Source organism: Oncorhynchus keta, unplaced genomic scaffold (assembly GCF_023373465.1).
Source record: "Oncorhynchus keta strain PuntledgeMale-10-30-2019 unplaced genomic scaffold, Oket_V2 Un_contig_893_pilon_pilon, whole genome shotgun sequence".
Taxonomy (NCBI): Eukaryota; Metazoa; Chordata; class Actinopteri; order Salmoniformes; family Salmonidae; genus Oncorhynchus; species Oncorhynchus keta.
Window position 1 is genome coordinate 21,110 of NW_026290318.1, and position 11,159 is coordinate 32,268.

An 11,159-nucleotide genomic window follows, 5' to 3' on the forward strand; every position below is an offset into this window, starting at 1 on the left:
TTATAGAACTGTTATAGAACACTATAGAACTGTTATAGAACACTATAGAACTGTTATAGAACATTATAGAACTGTTATAGAACACTATAGAACTGTTATAGAACACTATAGAACTGTTATAGAACATTATAGAAATGTTATAGAACATTATAGAACTGGTACAAAACACTATAGAACTGTTTTAGAACATTATAGAACTGTTATAGAACATTATAGAACTGTTATAGAACACTATAGAACTGTTTTAGAACGTTATAGAACTGTTATAGAACATTATAGAACTGTTATAGAACATTATAGAACTGTTATAGGACACTATAGAACTGTTTTAGAACATTATATAACTGTTATAAAACATTATAGAACTGTTATAGAACATTATCTCTGATAAAGAGAGACACCACAACACTACATAAAGAGAGACAACACAACACTACATAAAGAGAGACACCACAACACTACATAAAGAGAGACACCACAACACTACATAGAGACAACACAACACTACATAAAGAGAGACAACACAACACTACATAAAGAGAGACCACAACACTACATAAAGAGAGACACCCCAACACGACATAGAGAGAGACACCACAACACTACATAAAGAGAGACAACACTACATAAAAAGAGACACCACAACACTACATAAAGAGAGACACAACAACACTACATAGAGACCCCACAACACTACATAGAGAGAGACACCCCAACCCTACATAAAGAGAGACACCACAACACTACATAGAGAATCCAAAACACGACATAAAGAGAGACACCACAACACTACATAAAGAGAGACAACACTACATAAAGAGAGACACCACAACACTACATAAAGAGAGACACAACAACACTACATAGAGACTCCACAACACTACATAGAGAGAGACACCACAACACTACATAGAGAGAGACACCCCAACCCTACATAAAGAGAGACACCACAACACTACATAGAGAATCCAAAACACGACATAAAGAGAGACACCACAACACGACATAAAGAGAGACAACACTACATAAAGAGACACCACAACACTACATAAAGAGACACCACAACACTACATAGAGAATCCAAAACACGACATAAAGAGACACCACAACACTACATAAAGAGACACCACAACACTACATAAAGAGACACCACAACACTACATAAAGAGACACCACAACACTACATAAAGAGACACCACAACACGACATAAAGAGACACCACAACACTACATAAAGAGACACCACAACACTACATAAAGAGACACCACAACACTACATAAAGAGAGACACCACAACACTACATAAAGAGACACCACAACACTACATAAAGAGACACCACAACACTACATAAAGGTGAAGGTAACTACAGGGAATATTGAGGGAATGTAGCTACAACACATTCCTGATTGTTGTCATTTAGATTGCCTGCTCTTTCTTGTCTCAATTTTGATGGAGGTAGAAGACTGTTTCTATTCAGCATCTACACTATAGTTTGTCTCTGAGCATCACTAAAGATGAAACAGCTATAATACATAATAATAATAATAATAACACTACATTTAAAGAGACACCACACTTACAGTCTACATAAAGAGACACCACAACACTACCCATAAAGAGACACCACAACACTACAGAAGGACGAGCTTGACTATCACTCAAGACTGTTTCTAAAGGTGAAGGAGACTACAGGGAATATTGAGGGAATGTAGCTACAACACATTCCTGATTGTTGTCATTTAGATTGCCGGGTCTTTCTAAAGAGACATTGTCTCAATGTTGATGGAGGTACAATACTTGGGTTGAGCGAGGCGTTGACATGTGCCTTGCAGCATACAGTCGTGGCCAAACGTTTTGAGAATGATACAAATATTAATTTTCACAAAGTCTGCTGCCTCAGTTTGTATGATGGCAATTTGCATACACTCCGGGATGTTATGAAGAGGGATCAGATGAATTGCCATTAATTGCAAAGTCCCTCTTTGCCATGCAAATGAACTGAATCCCCCAAAAACATTTCCACTGCATTTCAGCCCTGCCACAAAAGGACCAGCTGACATCATGTCAGTGATTCTCTCGTTAACACAGGTGTGTGTTGACGAGGACAAGGCTGGAGATCACTCTATCTTGCTGATTGAGTTTCATTAACAGAGTGAAAGCTTCAACAGGAGGGTGGTGCTTGGAATCAATGTTCTTCCTCTGTCAACCATGGTTACCTGCAAGGAAACACGTGCCATCGTCATTGCTTTGCACAAAAAGGGCTCCACAGGCAAGGATATTGCTGCCAGTAAGATTGCACCTAAATCAACCACTTATCGGATCATCAAGAACTTCAAGGAGAGCGGTTCAATTGTTGTGAAGAAGACTTCAGGGCGCCCAAGAAAGTCCAGCCAGCGCCAGGACCGTCGCCTAAAGTTGTTGATTGAGCTGCGGGATCGGGGCACCACCAGTACAGAACTTGCTCAGGAATGGCAGCAGGCAGGTGTGAGTGCATCTGCACACACAGGGAGGCAAAGACTTTTGGAGGATGACCTGGTGTCAAGAAGGGCAGCAAAGAAGCCACTTCTCTCCAGGAAAAACATCAGGGACAGACTGATATTCTGCAAAAGGTACAGGGATTGGACTGCTGAGGACTGGGGTAAAGTCATTTTCTCTGATGAATACCCTTTCTGATTGTTTGGGGCTTCCGGAAAAAAAGCTTGTCCGGAGAAGACAAGATGAGCGCTACCATCAGTCCTGTGTCATGCCAACAGTAAAGCATCCTGAGACCATTCATGTGTGGGGTTGCTTCTCATCCAAGGGAGTGGGCTCACTCACAGCCATGGATAAAGAATGGTACCAACACATCCTCCGAGAGTAACTTCTCCCAACCATCCAGGAACAGCTTGGTGACGAACAATGCCTTTTCCAGCATGATGGAGCACCTTGCCATAAGGCAAAAGTGATAACTAAGTGGCTCGGGGAACAAAACACCAATATTTGGGGTCCATGGCCAGGAAACTCCCCAGACCTTAATCCCATTGAGAACCTGTGGTCAATCCTCAAGAGGTGGGTGGATAAACAAAAACCCACAAATTCTGACTAACTCCAAGTATTGATTGTGCAAGAATGGGCTGCCATCAGTCAGGATGTGGCCCAGAAGTGAATTGACAGCATGCCAGGGAGGATTGCAGAGGTCTTGAAAATAAGGATCAACACCACAAATATTGACTCTTTGCATCAACTTCATATAACTTGTCAATAAAAGCCTTTGACACTTATGAAATGCTCGTAATTATACTTCAGTATTCCATAGTAACATCTGACAAAAATATAATAATAAATATAAATAAAAATATCTAATATCTGTTGTGGTGTCTCTCTTTATGTGATGTGTGTTTTGATTTGAATCCCTGCCCCAAACCCCACTGGAGGCCTTGTGCCTCTTGGTAGGCCGCCATTATATACACTGCTCAAAAAAATAAAGGGAACACTAAAATAACACATCCTAGATCTGAATGAATTAAATATTCTTATTAAATCATTTTTTCTTTACATAGTTAAATGTGCTGACACACTCCAGCCACATGAGGTCTAGCATTGTCTTGCATTAGGAGGAACCCAGGGCCAACCGCACCAGCATATGGTCTCACAAGGGGTCTGAGGATCTCATCTCGGTACCTAATGACAGTCAGGCTGCCTCTGGCGAGCACATGGAGGGCTGTGCGGCCCCCCAAAGAAATGCCACCCCACACCATGACTGACCCACCGCCAAACCGGTCATGCTGGAGGATGTTGCAGGCAGCAGAACGTTCTCCACGGCATCTCCAGACTCTGTCACCTCTGTCACGTGCTCAGTGTGAACCTGCTTTCATCTGTGAAGAGCACAGGGCGCCAGTGGCGAATTTGCCAATCTTGGTGTTCTCTGGCAAATGCCAAACGTCCTGCACGTCTGTTTCTGACCGTTTGAGCAGACACATGCACATTTGTGGACTGCTGGAGGTCATTTTGCAGGACTCTGGCAGTGCTCCTCCTGCTCCTCCTTGCACAAAGGCGGAGGTAGCGGTCCTGCTGCTGGGTTGTTGCCCTCCTACGGCCTCCTCCACGTCCCCTGATGTACTGGCCTGTCTCCTGGTTGCGCCTCCATGCTCTGGACACTACGCTGACAGACACATCAAACCTTCTTGCCACATCTCGCATTGATGTGCCATTCTGGATGAGCTGCACTTCCTGAGCCACTTGTGTGGGTTGTAGACTCCGTCTCATGCTACCACTAGAGTGAAAGCACCGCCAGCATTCAAAAGTGACCAAAACATCAGCCAGGAAGCATAGGAACTGAGAAGTGGTCTGTGGTCCCCACCTGCAGAACCACTCCTTTATTGGGGGTGTCTTGCTAATTGCCTATAATTTCCACCTGTTGTCTATTCCATTTGCACAACAGCATGTGAAATTTATTGTCAATCAGTGTTGATTCCTAAGTGGAGAGTTTGATTTCACAGAAGTGTGATTGACTTGGAGTTACATTGTGCTGTTTAAGTGTTCCCTTATTTTTTTGAGCAGTGTATAACTGACTTGAATAGTTAAATAAAAAATGAAATAAAAATGATTTCTTAGAATTCCCTCCTCAAGTCCTTGAACACACATTTTCCTTGAAATGTTGACCAGACCTGCTATATGCTTCTCATCCCAGATCTATGTGAGTTAAAGGGTATGAAATGTTGACCAGACCTGCTATATGCTTCTCATCCCAGATCTATGTGAGTTAAAGGGTATGAAATGTTGACCAGACCTGCTATATGCTTCTCATCCCAGATCTATGTGAGTTAAATCTATGTGAGGGTATGAAATGTTGACCAGACCTGCTATATGCTTCTCATCCCAGATCTATGTGAGTTAAAGGGTATGAAATGTTGACCAAATGCTTTCATCCCAGATCTATGTGAGTTAAAGGGTATGAAATGTATATGCTTCTCATCCCAGATCTATGTGAGTTAAAGGGTATGAAATGTTGACCAGACCTGCTATATGCTTCTCATCCCAGATCTATGTGAGTTAAAGGGTATGAAATGTTGACCAGACCTGCTATATGCTTCTCATCCCAGATCTATGTGAGTTAAAGGGTATGAAATGTTGACCAGATGCTATGATCCCAGATCTATGTGAGTTAAAGGGTATGAAATGTTGACCAGACCTGCTATATGCTTCTCATCCCAGATCTATGTGAGTTAAAGGGTATGAAATGTTGACCAGACCTGCTATATGCTTCTCATCCCAGATCTATGTGAGTTAAAGGGTATGAAATGTTGACCAGACCTGCTATATGCTTCTCATCCCAGATCTATGTGAGTTAAAGGGTATGAAATGTTGACCAGACCTGCTATATGCTTCTCATCCCAGATCTATGTGAGTTAAAGGGTATGAAATGTTGACCAGACCTGCTATATGCTTCTCATCCCAGATCTATGTGAGTTAAAGGATCTATGTGAGTTAAAGGGAAATATGAAATGTTGACCAGACCTGCTATATGCTTCTCATCCCAGATCTATGTGAGTTAAAGGGTATGAAATGTTGACCAGACCTGCTATATGCTTCTCATCCCAGATCTATGTGAGTTAAAGGGTATGAAATGTTGACCAGACCTGCTATATGCTTCTCATCCCAGATCTATGTGAGTTAAAGGGTATGAAATGTTGACCAGACCTGCTATATGCTTCTCATCCCAGATCTATGTGAGTTAATGTGAGTTAAAGGGTATGAAATGTTGACCAGACCTGCTATATGCTTCTCATCCCAGATCTATGTGTTAAAGGGTATGAAATGTTGACCAGACCTGCTATATGCTTCTCATCCCAGTGTGATGTTGTGAAATGTGACCAGACCTGCTATATGCTTCTCATCCCAGATCTATGTGAGTTGTGAAATGTGACCAGTGTGCTTCTCATCCCAGATCTATGTGAGTTAAAGGGTGAAATGTTGACCAGACCTGCTATATGCTTCTCATCCCAGATCTATGTGTTGTGTGTGTGTATGCTTCTCATGATCTATGTGTTGTGTGTGTGTGTCATCCCAGATCTATGTGAGTTGTGAAATGTGACCAGACCTGCTATATGCTTCTCATCCCAGATCTATGTGTGTGTGTGTGTGTGCTTCTCATCCCAGATCTATGTGTTGTGTGTGTGTGTCCCAGATCTATGTGTGTGTGTGTGTGTTGTGTGTGTGTGTGTGTGTGTGTGTGTGCCCCATGTGTGTGTGTGTGTGTTGTGTGTGTGTGTGCCCCATGTGTTGTGTGTGTGTGACCAGTGTGCTTCTCATCCCCTATGTGTTGTGTGTTGTGTGTCATCCCAGATCTATGTGTTGTGTGTGTGTGCCCCATGTGTGTGTGTGTGTTGTGTGTGTGTGCCCCATGTGTGTGTGTGTTGTGTGTGTGTGTGCCCCATGTATGTGTGTGTGTGTGTGTTTGTGCCCCATGTGTGTGTGTGTGCCCCATGTGTGTGTGTGTGTGTGTGTGTGTGTGTGTGTGTGTGTGTGCCCCATGTGTGCCCCATGTGTGTGTGTGTGTGCCCCATGTGTGTGTGTGTGTGTGTGTGTGTGTGTGTGTGTGTGTGTGTGTGTGTGTGTGTGTGTGTGTGCCCCATGTGTGTGTGTGTGTGTGTGTGTGTGTGTGTGTGTGTGTGCCCCATGTGTGTGTGTGTGTGTGTGTGTTTGTGCCCCATGTGTGTGTGTGTGTGTGTGTGCCCCATGTGTGTGTGTGTGTGTGTGTGTGTGTGTGTGTGTGTGTGTGTGTGTGTGTGTGTGTGTGTGTGTGTGTGTGTGTGTGTGTGTGTGTGTGTGTGTGTGTGTGTGTTGTGCCCCATGTGTGTGTGTATGCCCCATGTGTGTGTGTGTGTGTGTGTGTGTGTGTGTGTGTGTGTGTGTGTGTGTGTGTGTGTGTGTGTGTGTGTGTGTGTGTGTGTGTGTGCCCCCCATGTGTGTGTGTGTGTGTGTGTGTGTGTGTGTGTGTGTGTGTGTGTGTGTGTGTGTGTGTGTGTGTGTGTGCGCACCCCATGTGTGTGTGTGTGTGTGTGTGTGTGTGTGTGTGTGTGTGTGTGTGTGTGTGTGTGTGTGTGTGTGCCCCATGTGTGTGTGTGTGTGTGTGTGTGTGTGTGTGTGTGTGTGTGTGTGTGTGTGTGTGTGTGTGTGTGTGTGTGTGTGTGTGTGTGCCCCATGTGTGTGTGTGTGTGCCCCATGTGTGTGTGTGTGTGTGTGTGCCCCATGTGTGTGTGTGTGCCCCATGTGTGTGTGTGTGCCCCATGTGTGTGTGTGTGCCCCATGTGTGTGTAAATGAGTGATGTTCAGGAAATGAACCTGAGTGTAACCCCTGGCTGTGTAAATTTACTGCTACTGAACAGGAGGAAGAGGAACATTGATTTCCTCTCATTCATCAATCAAACCACAAACCTGTTCTACTGAGGGCTGAGTATATAACCTGTTCTACTGAGGGCTGAGTATATAACCTGTTCTACTGAGGGCTGAGTATATAACCTGTTCTACTGAGGGCTGAGTATATAACCTGTTCTACTGAGGGCTGAGTATATAACCTGTTCTACTGAGGGCTGAGTATATAACCTGTTCTACTGAGGGCTGAGTATATAACCTGTTCTACTGAGGGCTGAGTATATAACCTGTTCTACTGAGGGCTGAGTATATAACCTGTTCTACTGAGGGCTGAGTATATAACCTGTTCTACTGAGGGCTGAGTATATAACCTGTTCTACTGAGGGCTGAGTGTATAACCTGGTCTACTGAGGGCTGAGTATATAACCTGTTCTACTGAGGGCTGAGTATATAACCTGTTCTACTGAGGGCTGAGTATATAACCTGGTCTACTGAGGGCTGAGTATATAACCTGTTCTACTGAGGGCTGAGTATATAACCTGGTCTACTGAGGGCTGAGTATATAACCTGTTCTACTGAGGGCTGAGTATATAACCTGTTCTACTGAGGGCTGAGTATATAACCTGTTCTACTGAGGGCTGAGTATATAACCTGTTCTACTGAGGGCTGAGTATATAACCTGTTCTACTGAGGGCTGAGTATATAACCTGTTCTACTGAGGGCTGAGTATATAACCTGTTCTACTGAGGGCTGAGTATATAACCTGTTCTACTGAGGGCTGAGTATATAACCTGTTCTACTGAGGGCTGAGTATATAACCTGTTCTACTGAGGGCTGAGTATATAACCTGTTCTACTGAGGGCTGAGTATATAACCTGTTCTACTGAGGGCTGAGTATATAACCTGTTCTACTGAGGGCTGAGTATATAACCTGTTCTACTGAGGGCTGAGTATATAACCTGTTCTACTGAGGGCTGAGTATATAACCTGTTCTACTGAGGGCTGAGTATATAACCTGTTCTACTGAGGGCTGAGTATATAACCTGTTCTACTGAGGGCTGAGTATATAACCTGTTCTACTGAGGGCTGAGTATATAACCTGTTCTACTGAGGGCTGAGTATATAACCTGTTCTACTGAGGGCTGAGTATATAACCTGTTCTACTGAGGGCTGAGTATATAACCTGTTCTACTGAGGGCTGAGTATATAACCTGTTCTACTGAGGGCTGAGTATATAACCTGTTCTACTGAGGGCTGAGTATATAACCTGTTCTACTGAGGGCTGAGTGTATAACCTGTTCTACTGAGGGCTGAGTATATAACCTGTTCTACTGAGGGCTGAGTATATAACCTGTTCTACTGAGGGCTGAGTATATAACCTGTTCTACTGAGGGCTGAGTATATAACCTGTATATAACCTGTTCTACTGAGGGCTGAGTATATAACCTGTTCTACTGAGGGCTGAGTATATAACCTGTTCTACTGAGGGCTGAGTATATAACCTGTTCTACTGAGGGCTGAGTATATAACCTGTTCTACTGAGGGCTGAGTATATAACCTGTTCTACTGAGGGCTGAGTATATAACCTGTTCTACTGAGGGCTGAGTATATAACCTGTTCTACTGAGGGCTGAGTATATAACCTGTTCTACTGAGGGCTGAGTATATAACCTGTTCTACTGAGGGCTGAGTATATAACCTGTTCTACTGAGGGCTGAGTATATAACCTGTTCTACTGAGGGCTGAGTATATAACCTGTTCTACTGAGGGCTGAGTATATAACCTGTTCTACTGAGGGCTGAGTATATAACCTGTTCTACTGAGGGCTGAGTATATAACCTGTTCTACTGAGGGCTGAGTATATAACCTGTTCTACTGAGGGCTGAGTGTATAACCTGTTCTACTGAGGGCTGAGTATATAACCTGTTCTACTGAGGGCTGAGTATATAACCTGTTCTACTGAGGGCTGAGTATATAACCTGGTCTACTGAGGGCTGAGTATATAACCTGTTCTACTGAGGGCTGAGTATATAACCTGTTCTACTGAGGGCTGAGTATATAACCTGTTCTACTGAGGGCTGAGTATATAACCTGTTCTACTGAGGGCTGAGTATATAACCTGTTCTACTGAGGGCTGAGTATATAACCTGTTCTACTGAGGGCTGAGTATATAACCTGTTCTACTGAGGGCTGAGTATATAACCTGTTCTACTGAGGGCTGAGTATATAACCTGTTCTACTGAGGGCTGAGTATATAACCTGTTCTACTGAGGGCTGAGTATATAACCTGTTCTACTGAGGGCTGAGTATATAACCTGTTCTACTGAGGGCTGAGTATATAACCTGTTCTACTGAGGGCTGAGTATATAACCTGTTCTACTGAGGGCTGAGTATATAACCTGTTCTACTGAGGGCTGAGTATATAACCTGTTCTACTGAGGGCTGAGTATATAACCTGTTCTACTGAGGGCTGAGTATATAACCTGTTCTACTGAGGGCTGAGTATATAACCTGTTCTACTGAGGGCTGAGTATATAACCTGTTCTACTGAGGGCTGAGTATATAACCTGTTCTACTGAGGGCTGAGTATATAACCTGTTCTACTGAGGGCTGAGTATATAACCTGTTCTACTGAGGGCTGAGTATATAACCTGTTCTACTGAGGGCTGAGTATATAACCTGTTCTACTGAGGGCTGAGTGTATAACCTGTTCTACTGAGGGCTGAGTATATAACCTGTTCTACTGAGGGCTGAGTATATAACCTGTTCTACTGAGGGCTGAGTATATAACCTGTTCTACTGAGGGCTGAGTATATAACCTGTTCTACTGAGGGCTGAGTATATAACCTGTTCTACTGAGGGCTGAGTATATAACCTGTTCTACTGAGGGCTGAGTATATAACCTGTTCTACTGAGGGCTGAGTATATAACCTGTTCTACTGAGGGCTGAGTATATAACCTGTTCTACTGAGGGCTGAGTATATAACCTGTTCTACTGAGGGCTGAGTATATAACCTGTTCTACTGAGGGCTGAGTATATAACCTGTTCTACTGAGGGCTGAGTATATAACCTGTTCTACTGAGGGCTGAGTATATAACCTGTTCTACTGAGGGCTGAGTATATAACCTGTTCTACTGAGGGCTGAGTATATAACCTGTTCTACTGAGGGCTGAGTATATAACCTGTTCTACTGAGGGCTGAGTATATAACCTGTTCTACTGAGGGCTGAGTGTATAACCTGTTCTACTGAGGGCTGAGTGTATAACCTGTTCTACTGAGGGCTGAGTATATAACCTGTTCTACTGAGGGCTGAGTATATAACCTGTTCTACTGAGGGCTGAGTATATAACCTGTTCTACTGAGGGCTGAGTATATAACCTGTTCTACTGAGGGCTGAGTATATAACCTGTTCTACTGAGGGCTGAGTATATAACCTGTTCTACTGAGGGCTGAGTATATAACCTGTTCTACTGAGGGCTGAGTATATAACCTGTTCTACTGAGGGCTGAGTATATAACCTGTTCTACTGAGGGCTGAGTATATAACCTGTTCTACTGAGGGCTGAGTATATAACCTGTTCTACTGAGGGCTGAGTATATAACCTGTTCTACTGAGGGCTGAGTATATAACCTGTTCTACTGAGGGCTGAGTATATAACCTGTTCTACTGAGGGCTGAGTGTATAACCTGTTCTACTGAGGGCTGAGTATATAACCTGTTCTACTGAGGGCTGAGTGTATAACCTGTTCTACTGAGGGCTGAGTATATAACCTGTTCTACTGAGGGCTGAGTATATAACCTGTTCTA

At 43.5% G+C, this 11,159-nt stretch overlaps 1 long non-coding RNA gene across 2 annotated transcripts; it reads right to left on the reverse strand.

The window, feature by feature from the left end:
- Positions 1–4,636: 4,636 nt before the first annotated feature.
- LOC127927009 (uncharacterized) lies at positions 4,637–5,694 on the reverse strand. 2 transcript variants are annotated; one of them, XR_008125933.1, is made up of 3 exons: positions 5,497–5,694; positions 5,171–5,414; positions 4,637–4,768 (listed from the first exon to the last, which is right to left on the reverse strand). It is a non-coding gene; the product is annotated as an uncharacterized LOC127927009 (long non-coding RNA). The 2 variants fall into 2 exon arrangements; XR_008125932.1 differs by lacking the exon at positions 4,637–4,768 and adding an exon at positions 4,970–5,058.
- Positions 5,695–11,159: the final 5,465 nt, after the last annotated feature.